General features: G+C 42.6%; 1 pseudogene; it reads left to right on the top strand.

Moving 5' to 3' along the window:
* Positions 1-9,210: 9,210 nt before the first annotated feature.
* On the top strand, positions 9,211-9,950 carry LOC147436922 (uncharacterized; annotated as a pseudogene).
* The last annotated feature ends 2,645 nt before the right edge of the window (positions 9,951-12,595 follow it).

Genomic DNA, 12,595 nt, shown 5'->3' with positions numbered 1-12,595 from the left:
TGTGTGTGTGTGTGTGTGTGTGTGTGTGTGTGTGTGTGTGTGTGTGTGTGTGTGAGAGAGAGAGAGAGAGAGAGAGAGAGAGAGAGAGAGATGGGTCCACCATCAATATTGGTGCAAAATAATCAAAAAACATCTACGATCAAGACGCTCTTCAAAAGCCAAAGCCCAAAACTTACTCTGAGGTCTCAAGCAGCTTATATACTTTCATAATCAATGCAAGCGGGAAGACAACCAAAGAGCAAGCTCAGTCGTGTGCTCCACATACATTATTAGTTCAAGAAATGAGGTTCTAAGAGCTGCAAGAATTGTGGGGTGTCTAATCTACGAGATGTTGGAGTTGCTGCAGGTTCAGGCAAGTCTGTCTTTGCCACCTCCAGCATCCTGGCACAGGTCTCACGCGAGAAGACCCATGCATTTTCAATGTTCTGAATGAGCTAGGACATCTTGATGTGGCCAGGATAGAGGTGCCCGTTTGTGTTCCCATCCATCACGGCCAGTCGAGGGAGGGCCCCCAGGGAGGTCACCTAATAAAAATGTAACCTATCACGTGAGTTCAACAGAAGGGTATTTAAAGTTCTTGAAACTTACAGAAATATATATACACAAGGGTATTATTTTTTCCAATTTGGAAAAAACTTACAGATTTTAAAAGAAAAGGGTATATTATATTCCTTAAAAAATTCACAGATAAGGGGTTTTACAAACATGTCTTGAACGCACGTGATATGGTAGTTTTACACATAGTGAACCCCCCGAGGGAGGGCCTCTCTCAGGATGACAATGGCCTTCAGCACACCCTCCACATGATAAGGGTAAAGGGCAATAATTATGTATTGCATCCATAATATTGCTAAGGCCACTCTTCTCCTTCAGCCGTCATTCTGTAGCTATATCTTTCTCATCTCTACTTTATTATGGAGAGCCTTCTTCAGGCAAGCCACGTGGTTGCAGCTACAAAAAAAAAAAGGCGGGAGTGGGAGTGGTGAGCCTGCAAGGAGCCGAGAAGTTGATGCACTCGAGCCGACTGGATGCGGGAGGGCTGAACAATGTGGAAGGAAACTGAATCATTTAGAGAGAGAGAGAGAGAGAGATTTGAGGGCGCATCTGAGACCCATAAGGTTTGCGGTGTGCAAGGCAAGCATAGGCAGCGTGTGTGCCCACTGCCAACTCACGCTTGCATTGCCTCATGAGTGAGCGATAGTTTTTGATGCCCTTCTGGCGGTCACGACGACAACAACGACGACGATAGACAGTAGGCTATAGTTATCTTAAAGATTGGTGCACATTGCAGCCTATAGGGTTTGCCAAAAACATTTTTTCTAACCTAAGAAAACAGGGGCAAACAATAAACTTAAAACTATTCTGGTTTTTAGATCACGATTTGGAGCATTTGCTGGCGATTACTTTAAATCTTGCTATATTTTGTCCACTTTTTTCAAGGTAAGTTTTGACTCAAAACGTGTTTCGTATGCTTAAAGTGTTCTATATGCACAATTTTGTAAGCTTCAATCTTTTTTTTAAGTCATATTCACAGTTTTGAGTGATAGTGTTGTATTAGCCAATAAATAATGCACATTAAGTCTCAAGCCGGGTGTGTGACGTGAGCTACTCTAGCCGAAGCTTGGATGGATAGGAGGCGAACAAGCGGAGGCAACAAAGAGGCAGAGAGAGAGAGAGAGAGAGAGAGAGAGAGAGAGGATCTCCTTGGCCGAGCAGTCGGATTGTTGAGTATAGAGCCTGATTTACCCCTTGTAATTTTCAATGGTAAAAATGCACATTTGTAAGGGCCCCATTATGAGGAGAAGCCATCGTGCATGAAGGAAAATCACTCGTCGGAAACCAAAATTTTCACGACCAATCTCGAGCACAGCCGGTGGTCAATGGCCGGTGGCCGGTAGTCGGAAGTCAATGGTCGATGGGCTGGTGGCCGAATTCAAAAGCGGACTTGTCTTCTCAAGGGCGGCCACACATGGGCGGATTGGAGGGTCCGATTTGGACTTATCTACACAAGGGCATCTACACATGGCTGCCTCTCATGAGAGAGAGCAGCCCTTTTGGCCTATAAAAGGAGGATATTTCTATACACATTTCATAGTGTGAAGTTGATGCAACGAGGTGCGTGTAAGGTGGTGAGAGTGAAGCAAGGGCGGGAGCTCTATTAAGGGTATAATCTCTTTGTAAATTGCTTCTTGTTTTGAAGTACTAAAGCCATTGAGTGGCTGCTTTCCCGTGGACGTAGCCCACATTGGGTGAACCATGTACATCATGTGTACTCTCTCTCTCTCTCTCTCTCTCTCTCTCTCTCTCTCTCTCTCTCTCTAATCTCTTGTGTGTGAAATCTATCTCTCTCCATTAAGTAACCTACTCAAATATCTATTTAGCTACGTCTTATTTCCTAACAACTGGTATCAGAGCAAGGTTTGCTCGTAGCTAAATTATCTCGAGGAAAGGATTCCTTGAATTGAGTGGGAGTTATGGCGGAGGAAGGGAAGCTTAAGATTGAGAATTTCAATGGCAAAAACTACCAACATTGGAAGATGCAGATTGAAGACTATCTCTACCAGAAGGACCTCTATTTGCCACTAGGCGGTCTTACGAAGAAGCCCGCAACAATGGCAGATGAAGCATGGATTGTCCTTGATCGAAAGGCAGTGGGAACAATCCGGTTAAGCTTGGCGTCAACGGTTGCCTTCAATGTTTTGGAGATGAAGACCACGGAGGACTTGATGAAGTCACTTCACGACTTCTACGAGAAACCATTGGCATCCAATAAGGTATTTCATATGAAGCGCTTATTCAATCGAAAGATGGCAGAGAATGGTTCAGTTGCAGAACACCTAAATGAATTTAATAAAAACATAAGTCAACTTCGATCGGTGAAAATCAATTTCGATGACAAAGTGCAAGCTCTCCTTATACTATCATCTCTACCGGATAGTTGGGACAGCCTTGTGATGGCTGTAAGTAATTCTATTTCTAGCACAAATACTCTTAAGTTTGATGATGTTGTGGGTGTTCTCCTAAGCGATGAAATACAAAGGATAAGCACAAAAGAATCATCAAGTGTTGCACTGTCAGTGGAAACAAGAGGAAGGCATAAGGAGAGGTTCAAAGACCAAAAGGGTCGTGATCGCTCAAGACGGAGCAAGTCACGTACAAAGTCAGTTCTTGAATGTTGGAACTGCGACAAGAAGGGCCATGTCAAGAAGGATTTTTGGTCCAAGAAGAAGAAGGAGACTGACTCTCAAGACAACAAGACAACGTCGGAGGTCAATGTGGCAGGTAAGTAGAGCAAGATGCTCTAATTCTCTCATTAGACAATGTGTCTAATTCTTGGATAGTAGATTACGGGGCTTCATTCCATGTGACACCACACAAGCAACATTTCCAAGATTACACCAAAGGTAATTTTGGGTATGTATACTTGGGAGATAATGAAGCTTGTGAGATTGTCGACCAAGGTACAGTTTCTGTCAAAACTGCTAACAGAAATGAATGGAAGCTTAAAGATGTTAGGCATATTCCTTCTCTTTGAAAATATTTGATCTCTACAGGACAATTGGACGATGAAGGTCACAACATTGCATTTGGAAACAAACGGTGGAAGATCTCAAAGGGATCTTTGGTGGTTGCCAAGGGAGAAAGGTCGGTACACTTTACTTGTGTACTATTAGCACGCAACCTTCAGCTTGTGTAGCAACTACAGAAGTTGACAGTGCAGTGTGGCACTACCGGCTTGGACATACGAGTGCCAAAGGAATGCAAATCCTTTAAACAAAGAAGCTTCTACCAGGTTTGAAAGAAGTGGACTTAGAGTTCTGTGAAGATTGTGTTTATGGTAAACAAAAGAGGGTAAAATTTCAAAACTCAAGAAATGAAAGAAAAAATAAAAACTTGAGTTGGTTCATTCTGATGTTTGGGGTTCTGCAAGTACACCCTCACTTGGTGGCTCATTGTACTATGTAACATTCATAGACGATGCGAATAGAAAAACATGGGTTCATGTCATGAAGAATAAGTCCGATGTATTTTCCATATTTCAAAGGTGGAAAGCCTTTGTGGAGAATGAAACAGGTACCAAAGTTAAATGTCTCAGATCCGACAATGGAGGTGAATATTGCAACCAAGCTTTTGAAAGCTTTTGTGCTGGCAATGGCATTTGGAGGCAAAGGACAACCCCAAGGACACCTCAACAAAATGGGATTTCAGAAAGGATGAACAGGACAATCATGGAGCGAGCACGAAGCATGCGTCTACATGAAGGCCTACCGCTTGAGCTTTGGGCAAAAGCTATAAGTACGTCTGTGTACTTAATCAACCGGTCACCCTCAACGGCATTGGATGGGGGAGCTCCAGAAGAGGCATGGACAGGTAAACCGGTGAATTATTCATTTCTCAAAGTGTTTGGGTGTGAGGCTTTCATGCACATAGATAGAAGCCTAAGATCAAAGCTAGATGCAAAGTCCAAAAAGTGTTTCTTCATTGGCTATGGAGAAGGTGACTTTGGGTATCGCCTATGGAATCCTGAAGATGATAAAATCTTAAGGAGTAGGGATGTAATTTTTAACGAACAATTTATGTACAAAGATTACTTGGAAAGAAAACCAACAAAAGAAATAGGTAATGAGTACATGGAGCTTGAGGACGGTGAAGATTCAAGGACTGCAAACGGTGACAATGTGCAACAACGTCAACCCAATGAGGAGCCTCAACCTATTCCCCGAAGATCTACAAGAGCTAGTAGACCTTCAGAAAGGTTTGTTTCTTCCTTCAACCATCTCTTGATCTCAGATTCTGGAGAGCCAGAACCATACGAAAAAGCTATGCAACACGAATCCAAAGAAGAATGGACGAAGCATGCAAGTGGAGATGGACTCACTACATCGCAACCAAACATGGGAGTTGGTTGAGTTGCCTAAAGGTAAGCGGGCACTTCAAACAAATGGGTGTACAAGCTGAAGGAAGAAGAAGGTGGGAAGAAAAGGTACAAGTCTAGACTTGTGATAAAAGGGTTTTCTCAAAAGAAAGGTATTGACTTCAATGAAATATTTTCTCATGTTGTAAAAATGAACTCAATTAGGCTTTTCTTAAGCATTTTGGCTTCTCATGATCTAAATCTCAAACAAATGGATGTAAATACGGCATTCCCTCACGATGACTTAAGGAGGAAATCTACATGCTTCAACCAAAGGGGTATGAAGTAAAAGGTAAGAAGAAAATGGTTTGCAGATTAAAGAAGAGCTTGTATGGTTTAAAGCAAGCATCAAGACATGGTACTTGAAGTTTGATCGATGGATGTTGGATCATGGATTCACAAGATGCAACTCGGATCACTGCATCTACACGAAGAATTTGGAAGATGGGAAATTCATCATCCTAATGTTGTATGTTGATGATATGTTGATTGCAAGTGCTAACATGCAGGACATCAAAGACCTAAAAGAGGAGATGTCTAAATCTTTTTCAATGAAAGATTTAGGTGCTGCAAAGAGGATACTTGGTATGAAAATATCAAGGGACAGGACAAAGAAGACAATAAATCTATCTCAAGAGGATTACATCAAGAAGGTACTAGAAATGTTTGCAATGCAAAATGCAAAACAAGTTTCTACACCTTTGGCTAGTCACTTTAAACTAATAAAGGATATGTGTCCAAAAACACAAGAGGAGATAGCCTATATGTCTAAAGTTCCATATGCTGCAGCGGTAGGTTCTCTAATGTATGCTATGGTCTGGACAAGGCCAGATATTGCACATGCAGTGGGAGTTGTGAGGAGGTTCATGGACAACCCAGGTAAAGAACACTGGCAAGCTGTGAAGTGGATACTTAGGTATCTAACAAGGAAAACAACAAATGCTTTGTATTTTGGAGGAACTGATATTTTTCTAGAAGGGTATGCTGATGCAGATATGGTAGGTGACAAAGATACTTGAAGGAGTACTACTGGCTATGTCTTCACGGTTGGAGGCACAGCAGTAAGCCGGGCTTCAAAGCTACAGAAAGTGGTCTCACTTTCTACCACAGAAGCAGAGTATGTAGCAATGACGGAGGCAAGCAAAGAAATTATGTGGCTTCACAGATCCTTAGAAGAGCTTGGATTCAAACAAGACAATTGTGTATTGTACAGTGATAGACAAAGCGCTATCCATCTTGCGAAGAACTCAGCCTTTCATTCAAGGACAAAGCACATTGAGGTGAGATATCACTTGATACGTACTCTTTTGGAAGAGGGACAACTAAAGCTAGGAAAGGTGCATACAAGTGAAAATCCTGCAGACATGTTTACAAAGGTGGTCAACAAGGAGAAGTTGAGCTTTTGCTCATCTTCAATTGGCATTCAAGGATAAGAAGCCAGGATGAAAAGCAGTCACAGGTTTGGTTTGGAGATCAGTCTCCAAGTGGGAGATTGTTAAGTATGGAACCTGATTTACCCCTTGTAATTTTCTGTGGTAAAAACGCACATTTGTAAGGCCCCCATTATGAGGAGAAGCCATCGTGCGTGAAGGAAAATCACTCGCCGGAAATAAAAATCACTGTTTGAAAACAAAAAATTTCACGGCCAATCTCGAGCAAAGCTCCAGATTGGCTTCACCGGAATATTATGGCCAAACGGCGGTCAGAAAGTGGTCGGAAAATGACCGATTGGTTGGCCGTTTGATTGGTGGTCGGTGGTCGGAAGTCAATGACCGGTGGCCGGTGGCCGAATTCAAAAGCAGACTTATCTTCTCAAGGGCCGCCACACATGGGCGGATTGGAGGGTCCGATTTGGACTTATCTACACAAGGGCGGCTACACATGGCTACCTCTCATGAGAGAGGGCATCCCTTTTGACCTATAAAAGGAGGCCATTTCTACACACATTTCATAGTGTGAAGTTGATGCAACAAGGTGAGTGTGAGGTGGTGAGAGTGAAGCAAGGCGGGAGCTCTATTAACACTAGGTTGGTAACCTAACAGGACATAAAAGTGTCCTTTCAGGGTTTTGAAAAAAACCTCTAAAACCATAGTAGATCCACTCATTTTGTAAAATCCTTTCATGAGGTTATAGTTCAAGGCCTACTACACATGGAAAAAATAAGAAACTTGTAAAATTTCTCATCTTTTGGTCACACCAAGCCTCCAAAGTTGATGGACCAGTACATTTTCATCAAAAAAGTCATTTCTTACGTTTTGTTGCACAAAAATAAGATTAGGGATTTTTGTAGGACTTGAGATAAATTCCCTAGTTAACTTCAATGGGTTGATGATCAGAACATATGATTGCTTCTCACTCACTATTTTTTGTTTTGCCAAAAGAAATAGGTACAAAAAAGTTGAATTTTTACCATTCTGCAAACCTATCATCAAAGTTTCTGTAGCCACGCTCAATACAAATAATATATGCATGTTTTCTTAGTTCACTATTGTCCTTTAGGTTCATAAGGAGCCTGGATCATGTCAAAAGAATAATACATCTCTTACCAAGGGGAATCTTGGGGACAAAGATGAAGTGCTAAATACAGCAAACATGAAAAAACTGGGTTCAACATTATGAGTTGTAGAATCCCATAGAAACTATTCAATATCTAGCCAAATTTGATCCTTATGACTAGATATGGTTACTACCTACAAAATGCATGTAGCTGTCAAAAGAAACTAACAATGTTGAAAAAGATATACTTGATATACTAGAATGTTTTGTTTTCTTCTATAATTGAAAAAATCAACCATCGTTGTCTACTATGAAAAATAGGGTATTAGGTGCCCCAAAACTCAAGGAATATTAGCTTTATGTTACAATATGCGACATAGAAAATCAAAACTGCATTTGGATATCATGAAAGCCACCAAAAAAATCATAGAAGAGCTAAAATTGGCTAAAAAACAGGATTTGACGATTTTTGTAATTTGGTCATAACTTACAACTTCAATATTTATTTCTCCCTAGAAGCATCAGGACATGTTGAGGACTACTAAAGATAGTTCTCTAGCATTATAGATCTCACAAACATGAATTCTAGAGTGGTATAGTTGAAAAAAGTTGAAAAAAGCCAAAAACAGGACCCGTTTTTTCACACAGTTTAGGTTGTTTAATGTTGTGCAAGGACAAGGTTAAAGATGGAATTGATATTCCAAAAAAATGTCGAGTTTTTTTCAGCTCATGAGACAACTTTCTAGATATATAGCACCTCAAAATCCATTTTGAAACTCTTGACATCATTCAAGGAAAATGGCTACCTAACAGGACATAAAAGTGGCCCAGGACATAAAAGTGTCCCATTACCAACCTAGTGTTAAGGGTATAATCCCTTTGTAAACTACTTCTTGTTTTGAAGTACTAAAGCCATTGAGTGGCTGCTTTCTCGTGGACGTAGCCCACATTGGGTGAACCACGTATATCGTGTGTACTCTCTCTCTCTCTACTCTATAATCTCTTGTGTGTGAAATCTATCTCTCTCCATTAAGTAATCTACTCAAATATCTGTTTAGGTACGTCTTATTTCCTAACATGGATATGATGAAGATCTCCCTGTCCGAGCAGTCCGATATGATACGACGACGTGGGTGACGACGAGAAGTGGCCAGGAAATCTACTTCTCCCTGCCCGAGCAGTCGGATATGATACGGCGACATGGGTGATGATGAGAAGTGGCCAGGCAATCTACTTCTCTCTCTCTCTCTCTCTCTCTCTCTCTCTCTCTCTCTCTCTCTCTCTCTCTCTCTCTCTCTCTCTCTCTCTCTCTCTCTCTCTCCTCTCTCTCTCTCTCTCTCCTCTCCTCTCTCTCTCTCTCTCTCTCTCTCTCTCTCTCTCTCTCTCTCTCTCTCTCGTCTAGGGTTTACAAGCAGCAGCTCGAGGGTGTCCTCCCCTGGGCGAAGAGCGGTCCTGTGGGAGGGCATCAGGTTCCAGCGCTGCCCTGCCCTGCCAGAGGAAAAGCACGCCCTGTGTCTGTTGATCCACAACTTCTCAGCAACCGCAGGAGCAGGTCGCGATGTCTGGGAGCCTTTCCACAGAAGTACATGCTCGCACCACAGCAATAGAGGCCCGCTCCATAGCTTCTGCCGCTCCACAGCAGGCCCAATACGCCCGACTATTCTTGGCACGAGCTCCTCGACACAGGCATGTGCAAGCTTTACAATTTTTCTTTGTTGCTCCCTTCACGGACTGTTTGAGGTTCCCATAAGGTTTCCCTTAAGCTTTTCTTATATCTATATACCATCTTAAGCACTGGGATGAATACCCCAAAGATACCTGCGAGAACACGACCGAGTTTTGCAGAGGTGCTAGCAGCCCCTCGCAAACTCGATTGCATTACCCAGCTTCAAGCAACGCTCAACCGAGTCATCACGGAAGAGAATTTTGAGCTCAAAAACCGTCTCAACAAGTTAGAAGAACGCTTCAATTCCATGGTTGGCCTCGCCACTGACAAGGTAAAGGAGGTAGAGGCAAAAAAGCTCACCCAAAAATCATAACCCAAGTGAAGACTTGTGTAACAAAGGAGCTCCATGAACGAAGACTTCAAGAAGAGAATGCCCTCAAGGTCTACATCGGTGGGCTTCCCGTGCCGTGGTGCACCGTTGAGGACACCCTTGAAGAAGCAATTACCAAACTCAACGTCATTCTTCAGCCAGTCAACATCAAGCCAGAGGTCGTCGCTTGGATCAATGACACACATCGACATGTGCGTCCCGAGCATTGCATCCATACTTTCAAGGACAAAGACGAGCGATTGAAGTTTCTACGCCAATCCCATCTTCTCAAAGGAACAAAGCTTTGGATTACCGAGGAGTTGACAACAAATCAACTCAAAAGTAAGAAGGAAGAGCTCAAGAAGATGTCTGAAGCTCGCAAACAAGGTAAATGGGCAGTCTACCGAGGCGGTAAAACTATCATTTAGGAGTTTCGAACTTCAAAAGGGGCTCTCCCCTCAACTACCCCCCTTTGGGTTTTCCCTTTCTTTTTATCCTGCTGATAGACCCTCGGTCCTTAACTGATATGTATCTCATGTCTTTACGTTCAAGCATGCCGCTGTAATGTTTTGCACCCGGTCCCATGGGTCATATTTTACCTCCATGGACGATAATACTCTCTCTCTCTCTCTCTCTCTCTCTCTCTCTCTCTCTCTCTCTCTCTCTCTCTCTCTCTCTCTCTCTCTCTCTCTCTCTCTCTCTCTCTCTCTCTCTCTCTCTCTCTCTCTCTGCGCAATGGATTGGTCAGACATGGGAGATGGCCTCACCTGTGGCCAGGGCCGAGGAGTGAAATGTAGAACTGAGAGAGCCTGGGGGCAGCAACCGTTTAGAGCCCAGATCTGAGAGCAGAAAGATCAGTACTGAGGCATTGTAGCACGCGTGTGCGAGTCAGAGAGAGACATTATAACTCCTTTCTAATCAAGCCACCTACATCTCGCAATGTCGCTACAGGAAGGGGGGAGAGAGAGAGAGAGAGAGAGAGAGAGAGAGAGAGAGAGAGAGAGAGAGAGAGAGAGAGAGAGAGAGAGAGAGAGAGAGAGAGAGAGAGAGAGAGAGAGAGAGAGATGTGGCCAGGGCCGAGGAGTGAAATGTAGAACTGAGAGAGTCTGGGGGCAGCGGGAGCTGAACCATTCAGACCCCAGATCCGAGAGCAGAAAGATCAGTACTAAGGTATTGTAGCACACGTGCGAGCGAGAGAGAGATGTTATAACTCCTTGCTAATCAAGCCACCTATGTCCCGCAATGTCGCTACAAAGGAGAGAGAGAGAGAGAGAGAGAGAGAGAGAGAGAGAGAGAGAGAGAGAGAGAGAGAGAGAGAGAGAGAGAGAGAAAGAGAGCTGCTCCTAATTACTGTTGCCACCTGAGGGGGGAGTGAGATAATATGTCGTGGGCACCACGATGGAAGGTGAAGAGGCCACCTGAGCCATAGGCCGTAAACGGTCGTCTCTACTATGTTGGGAGTTGGCAAAGAGGCAGCATAGAGAGAGAGAGAGAGAAGAGAGAGAGAGTACTTGCCCGAGAAGCAAAGGCTACTCGTATCCTTCGTGGCGCTCGTAAGCCTTTACTGCTCAAGCAAGTACGAGAGAGAGAGAGAGAGAGAGAGAGAGAGAGAGAGAGAGTACTTGCCCGAGCAGCAAAGGCTACTCATTACCTTCGTGGCGCTCGTAAGCCTTTGCTGCTCGGCATTGCCTTGGTCGACATGTATGCCAAATGTGGTAATGATGATATAAGAGTTATGTTAACATGGGCTATATTAATATGAATAAATAGATTCACGAGATTATTATGGGGGTTCTTGGGGTTCTATGTGCATTTGCCTTAACCCATGTTATAATAATTCCCCCCCCCCCCCCCCCCCCCCCCCTTCTTTAAAGCCCCATTCCCATTACTCTGTAGAGTGCCTTTGCCAAATCTCCCTCTATACCTTACTTATGGTAGTTAATGAACCTTTTCCATGCTTATCTCCCTTGATTTACGCTTTTTAGTTGTTACTTGAGCCAGGAAACAGGAGGTTAAACATTGCAACATGCCCTTACTGCAAAATCCCCCCTCCTTGCCCTTTCGCTTCACTTTTCATTTTTCAACTAATCAGCAAGTTCTACTCATTATCTCCTACATTTCTTGTAGATGCAATGAGTATGTTCTGGAAAGAGTTTAAAAGGTGCGGCAAGCCAGCAAACTTTAGCTACTTAACACTAGAATGGTAACAGGACACTTTTATGTCCTTGGACACTTTTGTGTCTTGTTAAGTGACCATTTTGCTTGAATTATTTGAAGAGTATGAAAATGAATTTCTAGGTGCTATATATCCACAAAGTTGCCTTATGAGCTGAAAAAAACTTAGCTTTTTTTTTTTAGTATCGATCTCACCATTAACCTTACTCTTGCACAACATTTTTGAACCTAAACTGTGTGAAAAAACGAGTCCTGTTTTTGGCCTTTTTTCAATTTTTGGCAACTATACCACTCTAAACTTCATGTTTGTGAGGTTTAGATGGCTAGAGGTTAGGCCTTCATAGTTCTCAACATGTTTTGATGCTTGTAGGGAGAGCTACGTGCCAAAATTGAAAGTTATGACCAATTTGCAAGAATTGCATAATCCTTTTTTTGGCCAAAATTAGCACTTTTATGATTTTTTTGGTGGCTTTCTTGATATCCAAATTCAATTTTGATTGTGTAAGTGTAATGTATAACATAAAGCTAATCTTCCTTGAGTTTTGGGGGACCTAATATGCTATATAGCATAGTATATGATGATGGTTGAGTTTTTTGATTGCTGAAGAATACGATACATTTTAGAGTAGCAAGTATAACTTTCTCAATATTGCTAGTTTCTTAGGCCAATTGTGTGTATTTTGTAGGTAGTGACCATATCTAATCATAGACTACAAACTTGGCTAGATATTGAGTAGTTTCTATGGGTTTCTAGAGGTCATAATGCTAAACCCAGTTTTTTCATGTTTGCTGTATTTAGCACTTTATCATTGCCCCCAAGGTTCCAATTCTAAGAGATCCGTTATCCTTTTGGCATGCTCCATGGCTCCTTTTGAATCCAGAGGACTAAAGGGAACTAAGAAAACATGTATATAGTATCTGTATTGAGCGTGACTATAGAAACTTTGATGATAGGTCCGCAGAATGGCAAAAA

This window comes from Adiantum capillus-veneris, chromosome 17, assembly GCF_014529385.1.
Source record: "Adiantum capillus-veneris isolate H3 chromosome 17, ASM1452938v2, whole genome shotgun sequence".
NCBI classification, from domain to species: domain Eukaryota; kingdom Viridiplantae; phylum Streptophyta; class Polypodiopsida; order Polypodiales; family Pteridaceae; genus Adiantum; species Adiantum capillus-veneris.
This window is presented reverse-complemented; position numbering and strand designations above follow the sequence as displayed.